The following is a 15,058-nucleotide window of genomic DNA, read 5'->3' on the forward strand; positions in this document are numbered from 1 at the left end:
GGCTTGCGGAGGCGAGTGTGGATCCCTGGGTGACCCTCACTCGGGGGTATTTGTGAGCATGGGAAAAAGAGCACGAGGGGTCGTGCGAGTGGGTGCACGGGGCCAGGTACGAAGTGATTGCGTGTGCGGGGGGTCGCGCACAAGGGTGTGCACGGGCGGCCGCGTGCTGGCAGCCGTGCGCGCGGTCGTGGCCTTACGCGGGCAGCCATGTGCTGCCAGCCGCGCAAGCGGCCAGTTGTGCGCGAGGCCTTGTGCGCGCGCGGCCTTGCGCAGGCAGCTGCACGCGCGACTGCCTTCCCCCGAGTGGGGTCACTCGGGGGTACTGTTCCCCCGAGTGAAGTCCACTCGGGGGAGGGGGGGCGCTCCCCCCAGCTGGCAGGGGCGCGGCCCCCACCAGGCAGCTGCGTGTTGCCTGGCAGCGCACGCGGCTGCCCATGGGGGGGCTGCACCTGCCATCCCCGAGTGACCTCACTCGGGGGTGGCACCCCCTGGGTGGCCTCCTTTGGCCACCCAGGGGCTGCCACGTGGCGTTCCCTCGAGGTGCCACGTGGTGCTCTCTTGACTTGATTTTTTCAACATTTACTCTACTTTTATTTATTTTATACATAACAATTGCTCCATACTCTTTCTGTCGGGTCTCTCGGGAGGAAGAGTATTCTACCTGCAACACTGCCATATTTTTAAGAGGTTATTTTTCCTCCTTTATTTTGTAGCAATATCTTCCTTTACGTCTTTTGTAGCTATCTTTGGCATTTTGCTCCTTGTGTGCCCTTAGAAAAGAAAGCTTGAGCTTCTCATTTAGTCATTGTTTCAACAACTCTTATGTGTTATTTGTGGATCTGGTATTTTCATATTTCAACTCCACATAAACGCTATGGCTTCAAGTAGATGTGGCAGAGTCTTCGAATGATGTGTTGAAGCTCTTGCCCTTGTAGCTATGGTCCATGCATTCAGTTCTTCATCTTCTAGGAATATAAACACGATTTCTTCATACGCTCCCAGCTCTCGAGGTGACGGGGGCTCGAAAAGATCTTCAAATCAAGTCAAGGGTGACCATATCATTACTGGCTCGTATACGTATCTACATGTTGCCGAGAGATGAATTGGCGTATTGGGGAATTTTCTCCGAATCCAAAGGTGTTCGTGATGATTGTCACTCCATTTTCTACTTTGTCGGATTACTTGCAAAATGACGAATATGACATCTCTTCTTGTAGGGCAACAGTTATTGTACAGGAGAAATTTTAAGATTTTCGAGAATGTTAAGTTGAGAATTTATATTCTCATGTTTGGTACAACTTTTTCATAAAAAGAATCTTGGAAAATAAGATTCCCAAAAATGATTTTTAAGCAACTTTCTCATAAAAAGATTTCAAATGAGGGGTTGGGAATCCAAGTTTTCCATTGACTTGGGAATATTTTTAACAAAGAAAAAGACTAAAACACTTATTACCCTTTTATAACCCCATACAAGCATATTATATATATTAAAGTAGATATTCATACAAACATATATATATTATGTATATATATTATATATATACACATGCATATATATACATAATGTGTAAAAAAATAATATTTTTTTAACTTCCTAAAGATGTTGTGAGTCCTAATATTTTATATAGTAGGCGGAATTTATTATTTTTAAATAAAAAAATCAAATAAGGGTAATTTTGAAAAAAAAAACATAAATTCTCAAGAATGTTACATTTAAACCAAACATAAGAATTTAAGATTTTCATAAAAGAATATTCAACATTCTTGAGAATGTTAAAACCTAACCAAATATAGAATTGCATAAATTCTATGAGTCAAAGATTTTCAATAGCATTCCCAAGAATCATGAATATCAGGAATTTAAAAACTCCTCCCATACCAAACACTCCCTAAGTATAGATTAACCAATTTTATATTTTTTAAGTATCAAATATTCAACACCTAAAAATAAAAATATTAAATTTTGAATATCACTTCATATTTTGATATCATTATTTGAATAAAGACTTTACAATAAAAAAATGCATTTGATCATTATAAAAAAAGAGATTTTTATTTTTTTTGGAATTGAATCATCCATGATTTAAAAAAAAAACAATTCTAAATATCAAATTCTTAAATTATACATGCGTTTGCCGAAACTTTCTCCTCATTATTTTCTAAAACGTCTTTGTATCAACTTGTATGTATTCCCAATTAGGAACATACACAACAATATGGTAATTTGTGGAAACAAACACACATGGTTATGGCCATGGCGACTGCGACCATCAATGGGGGAACCCCAGATCGAGGTCAAAGGACTTTGGGTTCTCGACCGTGAGTTGTAGGAAACTCTTGTGCTCCCCCGACCCCATGGGTCGAAGAACTTTGGGTTCCATGACCGCACATGATCAAGAAAGCCTTGAGTTCTCGACCGTGAATTTTACATTTCTTTATGTATGGATTAATCAATTTTATATTTTTTTTAAGTATCAAAGATTCAACACCTAAAAATAAAATATTAAATTTCAAATATTGCTTCCTACTTTGATATCATTGTTTGAATAAAGACTTTACAATAAAAACTGCATTTGATCATTATCAAAAAAAGAGATTTTTATTTTTTTTTTGAATTGAATTATCCATCATTTAGAAAAAAAAAACAATTCTAAATATCAAATTCTTAAATTTTACATATTTAAACAAATAAATACTTACACCGCTGGTATTTTTTATTTAAAAAAATTCAAATATTATAGTCGAATAATTTTTTTTAAAAATTAAATAGATATTTAAAATTAAGTATTATTTTTTTAAAAAACAATTAGAGCCTCGATCGTCGCTGGTCAGGGGCTCCAAAGTCCCCAACCACGATTTTTCAAAATTATAATTAATGTCTCTTTTTCCAAACCCCATCGATACCCAAATTATTGAGCGATCCGACCAGCGACAGATTGTTTGATTGCCAATGCAGTTATACTCAAAACCCAAAACACACACAACCCTCCATAGTGAGTACGACATCATTCCCAAGGAAATATGGGAGATATGAAACCCCGTGGGGGTTAGAAATAAAAATCACCAAATGTCACATATTTAGTTTAAGCCATTACTCACATACTCAACAACAACTCACATATTGTAAAATGGTTACCATGTATATTTATATAATTAATGTATAAAATCAAATCATGTTAGGGGAATGATTAAAATATATAAAACGACAGATACTTGCATAGGGATTGAAGAACACGATGAGAGGATTAGGAACTTGTCTTAAAACGACCAATTCTCGACTTGCATGCACTCTCGCTAGCTCGAAGCCCTCTTGGCTGTCACCCTATGCCTAGATTCCATTTTTCGAGTCTCTGGCACGCTCCTCGAGCCCTAAATTAATTTTTAAAATTTAAAAAAAAAATTCTTCAATTTTCAACTATTTTTCTTTTTTTTTTTCAAAATTTTTCTTTATTTTTATTTTTTCTTCCTTTCTTTTCTTCTTCACACGCACAGCCCGCCTGCGCATAGAGTTGCCGCCGATCAGTGCCGCTTGAGCCTCCGCTTGCCACCACTACAGCCAGTCTCGCCACCGCCAGCCACCACGCGACCACCGCATTTGGCCGCGAGCCATCGTAGCTGGTCCCCTACGCCTCTAACCACCGACCATCGCTGTTACTTCAACCATCACCGACCACCGGCGCTCCTAACCGCTTCGTTGCGGCAGCCTTCCACAGTCGCTGAAACCTCGACCAACCTCCATAACCGACCACCGCTGTTGCATGATCACCCCTGCAGCTTTCCGCTGCTTCGCCGCACAACCATGGCCGATCAATGTGTATATATATATATATGTGAGTGTGTATATGCGTACATGTGTATGTTTGGAAGAAAGATGGTTGTGCCGGGGGCAAGAAGCTTATTAATAACAGCCATTGAAATGTATCAAAAATTCATTTCTATCATTGAAATGTCTCTCTTAACACATTTGATATAATTTCAAAGACCCTCTTACCTTACCTTATTATATAGATGGAATGACCCAACCGTAACTTGGTTTTCAATTTGGTGCCTGATCTATCATTACTGAAAACTAAATTCATTGTGTGATATTATTAAATCTTGTAAACATTACTGCAAATAGTAAAAGAGAAAAGTAATGCTGGCGCCTCAAATCCAAATAGAAAACCGCCGGCGGCCAACATGTTATAGAGGTCATGAAAGTCAATTGATTTTGGTAGAGATAAGTAAGAAAAAATTAAATCTTTCAAATTGACCCGAACTATAAAAGAAATGTTAGATTATGGTTTGACAATTTTAAAAACCACAATAAAAGCATTTGGTTTGGATTTTGAGATTTAGTAAACTACCAAGCCGATCACTCACAGAAAACAAATTCATGATTTATGATTTAATGATTCTAAATAAAATATTTGAAATAATCAAAATATCGTTGTTGTTGGTATGTTTTCTATTGATTTATTAGTTGTTACTAATTGTTATAATTGAAACCACCCAAGTTGTTGAGCTATAGTTTGAGTGGTTCAAATATGGTGATTTGTGGTCTAAAAGATACATAAATCACCTATGGTAATTTGGTTTAAAGAACATATTTCATACCACTTAAATTGATTATTGTACATCTTTAGATTTCATTAGATAAGCAAAAATCGATATATGATATCCCAACATCAACACTCTACGACTATTCTTTCAATGAGATATAAATTACAATTATCACAGTTAAAAATTCAATATAACCTCTTTACTAATCTTACCAAGAGACACTCTAATAGTTTATTTATTTAAAAGTAAATTGGCTATATATTTCTTGAACTTTAAGACTTGAGTCTCGACCATCTTAAATTTTATTTTTCATCAAATTTGTCTCTAAACTTTTTTGGAAACAATATTAAGTAAATTAATTGTAGACTTCTAATATTTTAGGTCTTTAACCCAAATACTTGTTATTCTCTATTTTTGATTAGTTAACAACATTTATTAAACTAAAATAAGGGTAAAATTATCCATAATCTCTATGTACTATTTATAAGAACCAGTCGACTGGTTGTAAAACCCAGTCGACTGTTTATACTAAAAAATGAGTGTTTTATTTAAAGTTTTATGAAAACAATTATCCTTATTAAAACATCATCAAAATTAGTACAACATATCCATTAATGAATTAAGTCTTTGATTTGTTTGGTTATTTTTAACTTTACTTATTGTGTATTTTAGGAATGGGATTCAAGAAAAATTATTGGATATGATAAGGAGTGAGATGGATTGTACTACCTTGAGAAGACATATAGATCCATGGACATTAGTGTTCGATTCTTTCTTAGTTGCTCTTCTCGAAATTCTACTGAAGGTCGTGTGGTTTCAAATTGTCAAAAGATTGTCAACTTGGGCATCATTCTTTTGCCTTACTTAAACAAATGTTTTTGTTTTTCATTAAAGATGTTGGTGTTAATTAGTTCCCTTCATTGTGACTCTTGTGAATTTTGCCAAACACCATAAGGTATCATTTCCAATAGGAAATAAATTTTCAATAGGAAATAAAGTGGTCTCCCAACTTTTTCTTTTATTCATACTAACATTTGAGGGGCCTTTCTAAAGTTTCAAATATAAATGGCTCTCACTAGCTTGTTTCATTTATTGATGACTACTCTAAAACTACATGGATGTATCTTATGAAAGAGAAATGTGAAGGTAGGATGATTTTTCAATCCTTTTATAAAATGATTCACACCCAATTTGGTATTTTTATCAAAAGATTTTAATCTGATAATGCTAAATAATACTTCAACCACGTCTTTAGTACCTTTTTTTCTAAAAAAATATATTATTCAAGAATCTTTGTGTGTTGACACCTCACAACAAAACAGGATGGCAAAACAAAAAAATTGCCATCTCTTAAATGTCACATGATATATCATATTCTAGATGAATGTATCAAAAAGTTTTTGGGGCAAGGCTATCCTAATAGCCGTTTTTCTCCTCAATTGACTCCCTTCTAGGCTATATACCTAAGAGCAGAACTCCACTTCAATCTCTTTCTGAAACACATCCTAAATATGCTCCTTAAAATGTTCCATACCCTAGAATTTTTCATTGCATAGCCTTTGTTCAGATCCATAAACAACATCGAAACAAATTGGACCCTAGAACCCTCAAGTGCATTTTTCTCGATTACTCACCTAAATAAGAAAAAAAGAAATGAAAAAAATTATAAAAGTTATATATAGAAAATATTCTAAAATATTTTGAAAAATTATTCTCAAAAAATATTTTAAAACTTGGTAAATCAGGGAGTTAAGAAAGTAAATAATTGACCAGAAAATTAGAAAGTAAAAAGTACTAGCTAGAAAGGGAAAGGAGATGAGATAGTTTAATCTTAGATAAAATGTTTTAGAGCAAACCTAGTGAAGCACAATACTAGGAGTAGGTTCTGATTCGGCTATAACTTCATTAAGTTTCTGCTCATCGTTGGTTGATGGTTAAGGGAACTATAAACTTGGAAGGACTTTCCATCTACCAAAATGAAGAAGCTAAAAACAGTAGAGGAATTTAGCCTTCTCTATCAAATATATGTAACAAGCCAAGATATATTAAGACCAGCAATTTAAACACACAGCAAGCAAAGAGATACAAACTAAGAACAACCATTTGAACTAAAAACACTAAATGACCATACTTGTATATATGCTATAAGAGCTTGGAGAAGTTGTTGAAAAATACTACAAAAGAAGACACCTAGACCTATTTGGAGTGGGATTTTAGCTATATAATGGCATTGAGAATGACTTTATTGCATAAGGTGTTGGGGGCTAGCATTTAATTAATTGTAGTCTGTGGTATGAAATAGAAAAGTTGCATGATATGGTATGAAACAAATAAGTAAGTGGGCTAATGGGTTGCTTTGAATTTCACCCTGGCATGAAAAGACAAGGCCCAAATTATCTGGCCTCACAAAAATTGAGGTTGGTATGTGGTAATTCTTTGAATGGAATATGCAAGTTTTAGTAAAATTTAGGCATACTTCTCTGTTGGACAAATTTTACTTGTATGGCACTACACATCCAAGAGAGAATTGGCTATTTTTAAAAAAAAAATTGTTTCAAGGGGTATTTTTGAAAAATAATGAGTAATATAAATGCTGAAAATGTTATAGGCATAAGGCATAAGTATGCCCTCCAACTCTTCCCTTATAGTCATTTGGCCCCCCTAACTTGAAAGTAGACCTATTATGCTGCTCAACTTTCAATTTTGCTACAATTACACATCTTATCTCTCACAAAATTGCGCGTGAGGTACACATATTGTAACGACCTTAAAGTGGGTCTAGATGTTTTAATACTTAACGTCGGTTTAATAGCATTTAAGTATTTTAATACTTGATGATAAATGTCTTTGGTAGCATAGAAATAATTTTAGATTTATATAATTTTATTTTGTGGTTCACATAATTGCGAAATAAGTATATGGGTATAAATTTTTAATAAATTTGGAAATAATGAAATGGGCCTCAGTTAAGGGGGTCATATAATTGTTGGGTTAGGCTTGGTCCAATGATAAAGGAATTTAAATTTTTATGTGAATAAGAACAAAAAAGAATTAAAATAAAATTATGTGCCAAATATTAAAAATACCCTAAAAGTTATCTGTTATGGAAGAAAAAGGAAGGACAAATCAGTCCTCGTTTCGAGAAGAGAGGGAGCATCGCAGGCCTGCAACTGCTCCTTCTGTTTCCTCATTTTTTCTTGCTTTTTGCCTAGATCGTACCTCCCAATTCAGCATCGTGCTCTCTTTTTTCTCTCCTTCATTGTTCCATTGTTGTCCTCATCTCCTCATTGTTCTTTTTATACTTCACCTTCTTCTTTTATTTTTGTTCAACTTGTTACTGCGTTGCCTTTCATTGCGCTGGTGAAGCTTCTCTTGCTTGCATCTTCTGTTAGAATTTTTCCATTTTGTGTGCAATATTAAATGGATCTTGTATTTTAAGAATAAAAACCAGTTGGGCTATAGCTTAACAATGCCTAGAGTCCCAAATGGATTATATGTGATCATAATTGGACTTTGGGCTTGGTGCACCTTAATGGGCTTAGGCCTATTTATATACATATGGTTTGTGGAATAAGTGTAGGCCCAATAGGGTTTTGTGATGGACAAAACCCTATTGGCTCTATATATATATGGCTAGGTCCCCTCTTCTCTCTAATCAATCTATTACACCATTTTCTTCCCATTAAGAAAAGGGTTAAGGCCTAATAGCAGAGAAGAAGAGGAAGATCTAGTTTGGTGCAGTGCATTTGTGTTACCCATTACAAACAAGACATTTCTTCGCTGCAATGGAAATGAGAGGTATTCTTCTTTTTGTAGATATCAGTGTTTTATATGATATGTGCATTTAATACATATACTGTGAAGTATTTATATGCAACATGTGGTATCAGAGCCAACACATATTCATATAAAATCTGGTTGCACGCACTGTTGAGTTTTCAATACATCTTCATCAGGCAAGTCTCTTAGGCAGCCTCTTTTACATTCTGCAAGTTTTCTGTTATTAATTACATATACACACAATCTTATTGAGGTTGAAGTGGGGATTCGCATCACCCCTATTTCTTTCCAATGAATGGCACCTTGGTAGGTAAGGATGCAAACTCTCGTTCATTTGTATCTGTAGCAGCTGAGTTATATAGAGATTTATATATATATATTTATATACGCCCCACCTCTGTTTGAATGCGTTAGCTAGAAGCCAAGTTGTATACATACATATCCATATCTAGTGCTGTATATCTTTGTTTATGTACCATACCTTATTCAACTCATCAAGGGCGGATCTAAGGGGGGCAGGCACGGGCTGCAGCCCGTGCCAGCTTCAGCCCTCCCAACAAATTTGTCTTGAAATTTGGACCATTTGGGAGGGGAGGGAGGCTATAATGAATGATGGATCTGGGGTCAGCCCTCCCCTAGATCCATCTCTGAATCCGCCTCTGCGACTCATATATATGTATAGTCATAGCTTCATTCGAATGTCCTTGTTCCAGTCGAGCAAACCTACTTATATATATATATAAATACACGCTCAAGACATTTGGATGCCCTTGTTCCAGTCAAGCAAACCCACTTATATATATATATATCTGTATACGTACTAGAGAAGTTGTGCGTTGGGGAGCTCTCCCTTGCGGTATATCACAAGCAGGCCATTTGAACAGGCTGGGAGCCTATTCGAATGGGTGTTGCTTCCTCTAAATCGTTGCCATCATCAAGCAAAGCCCCCCTCCCATTTTGAGCAACCTCTTATAAGATGCGGATAGCCCGTACGTATACTTCTTGGTTGATTCTAATGGCCTCCCTATATATACATACCCTTTTCTGTTTCGAATAAACCACTGTAAATTGAAGTCACCCAAATAATATATATATGTATATGTATACATATGTTTAACACTCACGCACCCACTGTAAATTGAAGGCACCCAAATAATATATATATATATGTATATATATGTTTAGCACCCACGCACCCATTGTATATTGCCACGGACATAATTTATTTATTTAAATGATTTTTGAATATTTTCAAATTTATTAGAATTCATATCAAAATTTCCTTGCATTTTCTTCTAAATAGTCTTTAGAATATGGCCAGTAAATTAAATGCCACTATGTGTAAAGATTAATAGAGTTAATGTGCTTGGTGTGGTCATTTTAGTTGCATGGGAACTCTAATAATAAATTTGAGATTTTTTTGTGGAGATGTACTTGTCATCAATACGCGATATTAAACCATGTGGATACTTTTTTATGCATTTGAGAGCATGGCATCAAGGTTGGTAACCTTGCGTGATTTTATAAATGGCATTTCAAAATATGATATATACTATTATTATTAAATTTTGCGCATATATTATTTTGCGCGGAAAGAAAGAGTACCCTAGAGCACCTGGCGCAAGACGAGATGCCCATAACCCAGCAAGTTGGCTCCATATTTATCTATGAGTTTTTATTTACATGATGCACTGTGGCATGTGTTGATTGATGGCTTGTGAGCCTATGAGATTTGATATTGACATTAAATTTATATGCACATTTGCATGGTGATATATGGTGGCATGATGCATTTAACTTGGAATTGATCAAGTCATAAGTTACGAATCTTGTATATAACTATTGAGTTATTGATTACTTTTTTTGGTGTTCACTATGTTTCTTGGATCTTATACATTGTTCATTGTTTCTCGAATTTGCTGAGCCTTGTGGCTCACTTGATCTTCTTTTTCATTCTAGGTAAAGAGAAGGTCGTTATTGGGGGCGAGTCCAGTGGGACTAAAGCCCAGGGATAGTGATGTACGGAGACGCATTCTAACTTGAAGATCCTGATTTGTATTTTAGTGAGGCTTGAGATGAATTGATTTTTATTTTATTAGTTAATATTAGAGTCTCTTATCTATTTTGTATGGCTGTCGAACCCAAACTTATGAGATATTAGAAGTGTAACTGAATTTTAATTTAGTTTCCGCTGCTAATAATGAAATGAGTTGCCTGTTTATTTATGATTTGTTCTATATCATCTCTGTGATGACCGCCTTTCAAATATCCTATACTACCGGGAATGTTCGAGAGTCGGCCTTACACACACACTGTTAGTTGGTTGTCGGCAAGAGAGAAGAGAGGAAATCGAGGTTGCCGACGAGTAAGACGATGGGTCGATCGCCATCGATCAGTGGGTCGATTGACCAAATAGTTGTATTCACTCATATTTATGCCTTATGCCAAATGCTATATTTGAAGTGTAATGTAATGAAAATCCTTAAAAAAATGCTAAAGCACCAAAGATAAAGATGATTTTAAAATGGTTCGGCCATCCCTAGTCTGCATCCATTACTCTACCTCATCGCTAGAGATTTCCAAATCTGTTAAAAAATATTTGAGTGAATACAATTGCTAGAAAGCCACGTTAGCCTTAGGAAACTACAAGTTACAAGATTAAAGAACTAAGATATCAACTCTCAACAATAGAAATTTCTTTGAAATTTAACAATAATAAGGATAAAAATAAGATTTTACAGAGAATAAACCAAGCCTGGTGAGAGAGAACAACAAGGTAAACAATATAAGCCTATTCAAATAGTAGGTTTTGAAATAAAAAAGCTTTAACAATCTTTCTTTCTCAAATCTCTTCTTCTCTTTACTTTTGAACCTCAAGCAACTGGGTATTTATAGGTTTGAACCTTTGTTCATTTGGAAGATAAACTTGTAAGTTTTAGGCTGTAGAAAAATAGCCATTAATGATTTTCTAGATAGAAATTGTTGATAATTTCAGTAGACAGTTGCCAAGTTTTTTTGAAATTTGAAAAAAAACAATCAATAGTTTTTGCACGTTTAAAAGTCAGTTGTCTTTTTAGCCCTAAAACATTAATCTAAAAGGTATGCACTAAATCTAGTCGACTTATTTTAGGAAGTGGTTGACATTTTATCTTAACCAGTCGATAGTTTATACTAATTTTGAAGAATCAGCCGACAACCTTAGAAAGTACATCGACAGTTTTGTCATTGAATTTAATATTTAATTTATTTTTCTTCTATTTTAAAATTACTTTCTCTGTCTTTTAAAAACTTTTTTTATATTTTAGAATCCACAAGATTTCATTGATTTCAAAGACAACTCTAAAACCATTTTCAAGAAGTATTTAAAATAGTTCGAGTTTAAAGCCTTGAAGTCCAAAACCTTTAACTTCAAAACACTTATTTCAAAATCATTTAAACAACACTTATATTAAAGTTTTGTATTAAAATACTCATTATCAAAACCACATCAAAATCAAACCAACCTTCTCCAATAGAGATACCTTGGAACCTAGTTTCCCACATCTCAGATATCCTATTCTTGTTGGGTTCATCACCATTTTAATTGGTCTCTTCATTATGCTCCTTGGTCTCTTCATGTCAGAGGTCTTCTATAAATCTTATGAAGAGGAAAGTGGGATAGTTTTCCCTTTGGATTGGCAATTGAGACAAAGGGGTATTCACTATTTTGGTTACCATGCAATTAAATCTTTACAAAGAATTTTAATGTTCATATTGTAAAGATTTATTATTGGAAATAATGAGTAAAAATATTTTAAAATGCTTATATTTTAGCAAAACAATTTTTTGTTGTTGATATATATAATAATTTAATTAATTTCTAGAAGATAAAATTAGCCAGCAAGATACTTCAATTGTGCCAGTGTGGACATATATATATATATATATATATATTGCTAAGAAAACTCATTAATTAACAACCAAAAGGAACAAAGAGTACTAACCCCAACATTCAAGGGGGATCAAAGTAAAACGCAGAAGAAACATTACTGCTAACAAAATGAGCCCTTTGCCATAGAACCATGAAGGGTGGAGATATTAAATGTAAATAATTGGTAAGATTATAGGATAGACAAGTTATGTAAATTTTGAAAGTTAGAGTAAGATTATATTCAAAAGCTATTACAATTATGAAGCAGAATTCAAATTTAATTGAGATTGAGACTCTTAATTTGATCGTGATTATGATTTTAAATTTGACTGTGATTATGACATTGTTAAATTTGATTTTATGTGAGATTTATTTTATATAGAGAAATATTCTCTTGAGTCATCTTCTAATCACAATATGATTTCCTATGTTCATCTATAGATGATTTTAGGTCTATAAATGAGTGTCAAATATTTTGGAAATATAGTTGCAACTATATTACTTTTGTATTATCAATATTCGATTAGTGATATTTTTATTTATTTTCCTGTAATTTTTTTTATTTGAGTTTTTCACGTTTGGTTGATTGGTTTGAGTATGGTTTGTTATCGATCTAATTTCATAATAAATCAATAAAAAAGATATTGGAAATTATAAAAAAAGTGAAGAAAAAAATAATAGAGTAGGGTATGGTAACGAAGATCTTTTATCTTGTCTTCCATACAACTCTTTCAACTCTACATTTGTTCTATTTTTTTTTTATTTGAAAAAATTGATTTTTTTCTAAAACCCATTAAACCCAAAAGGTGTTTTCAAAATAGGGAAAAAAGGGAACTGCATGGTGAGTCACAAACCACACACAATAGAGAAAGTAGGACTCACCTCACCAAAAACGATCAATTGTTGGTGGGAAACGTTGAGGATGATAGCTTGAGGATGATAGCTTGCTATGTTAGTGAAGAGGAAAGAACTCCACATTTTAGTAAATAATTATTGGTGGGAAACGTTGGAGGAATAGTCAAATTTTTATAATTCTTTACAAATATATTTGAAGGAATAATTGTTGATATTTTTCTAGTAAATAGTTATTTGTGAAAGGTTGTGTATTTCAAAAACATAATTGTTTGAATATAAGGTTGTGACTTTTCAAGAATATAATTATTTGAGCTAGTTAGTTATTTTTGAAAAATTGTAATATTTTAGAAATATAAGGTTGCGTTCTCTTTCTTATTTTCAAATCATTCTTAGTTTTCAATTTTCTAAAATTATGAAAACGCGTTATCTTTACTGTTTTTAAAAATAAATTTTTGAAAATAAAAAAAAATTATAAAGAAAATTCAAAACAAGAAAAAATTATTTTGAGTGTTTTCATCCAAAACAAACTCTAAACTCAAAACATATTTATTTATTTATATTTTATTATTGTAATGGGAAAAAATATTATAAAATTCATTAACTTTAAAATGTATATATATATATATTTTTAATAATATATTAACATTAAATATTTTTAATTTACTAAATAATCAAATTTATTGAATAAAATATTATTAAAAAATTATTTTCAAAATTTCAAACAGAACGCGTTTTTTAATTTTCTGTTTTGAAAAATAATTTTTCAAAATGATAAAGAGAATGTGTTTTTAATTTTCTAAAAAAAACTACTAAAACAAAAAATTAAAAATGAATTCAAAACTCAAAATTAAAAATTAAAAAGTAAAGAAAATGTAACCTAATTATTTTTGCATGTTAAAAGGTTACTTCTTTTAAAAAGATGACTTTATGAAGGGGTTGTGTCATTTCAAAAGGTTATGATTTCTTAGTTATAATTCAACAACCATGTCTATATACACTAGATCTTTCCTTCAAAACCAGCCCCGGCTCAAGGCCCCCCAAGAAAGTAGGAGCTCTAAAATCACTTATTAATTAAAATATATATTTTTATTTTTTGAGATGTAAAATTATTAATTCTATTTTATGTTGATTTTTATTTAAATTTATGCTCCGTTTATTTTGTTATCCTATTTGGATGAGGAGGTCTCATTCTCTCCAAGTCCATGAATCATTTTTCATTATTAAGCAGTAAATTATAAGATGTTATTTAGAGAAGGAGACACTTCAACTCCCTAAGTTCATGTATTATTTTTTAACGTTAGATAATAGATAATGATGTGTAAACTAATAAGGTATAATAAAAAAGACAAGAAGTGACATTAGTTTAAGAAGACAATTTGATAAAATCATTTTTCGAATGACAAAAATTTAGTCTGAGGAATTCGTATTGATCGGGACATTAAGAAAAATAAAATAAATAAATTAGTAATTTTTTAATTTGCAAGACTTAATTGTAACCTCTTCAAATTTTTTACTTATTCAACTCTTACATTTTTAAATCTTTTCCTCCTGGTTATATTATCAACTGAAAAAAAATTGCTTTCTAAACTTAAATACAAAAATTTAATTAATAATTTTGTATCTCAAAAAGTAAGTAAAGTAAAAATTAAATAATTTTTAATATTTATTTATATTATTAAAGAACAACCAAAAAGACTCTTGCCTAGTATCACAAATATTTTTAAGCGGATTGTATTCAAAACTTACATAGTTTTTTACATAAATTCTTAGAAATCTTCAAAGGTTGTAGTCTGGAGATTTTTGTGACTGTTGTCTCCCGAAAGGGATTTGCCTTAATGCCACAACAAACATATATAGTGGGACGCAAATATTACTTTAAAGATAGTGCCTTAACACATCTCAAAGTCACACAAGTAAAGATACTGCAATTACCCCCACGGGCGTAGTACAGATGGCAGTCAGGTAACAAAT

This window comes from Diospyros lotus, chromosome 9 (genome assembly GCF_014633365.1).
Source record: "Diospyros lotus cultivar Yz01 chromosome 9, ASM1463336v1, whole genome shotgun sequence".
Lineage (NCBI taxonomy): Eukaryota > Viridiplantae > Streptophyta > Magnoliopsida > Ericales > Ebenaceae > Diospyros > Diospyros lotus.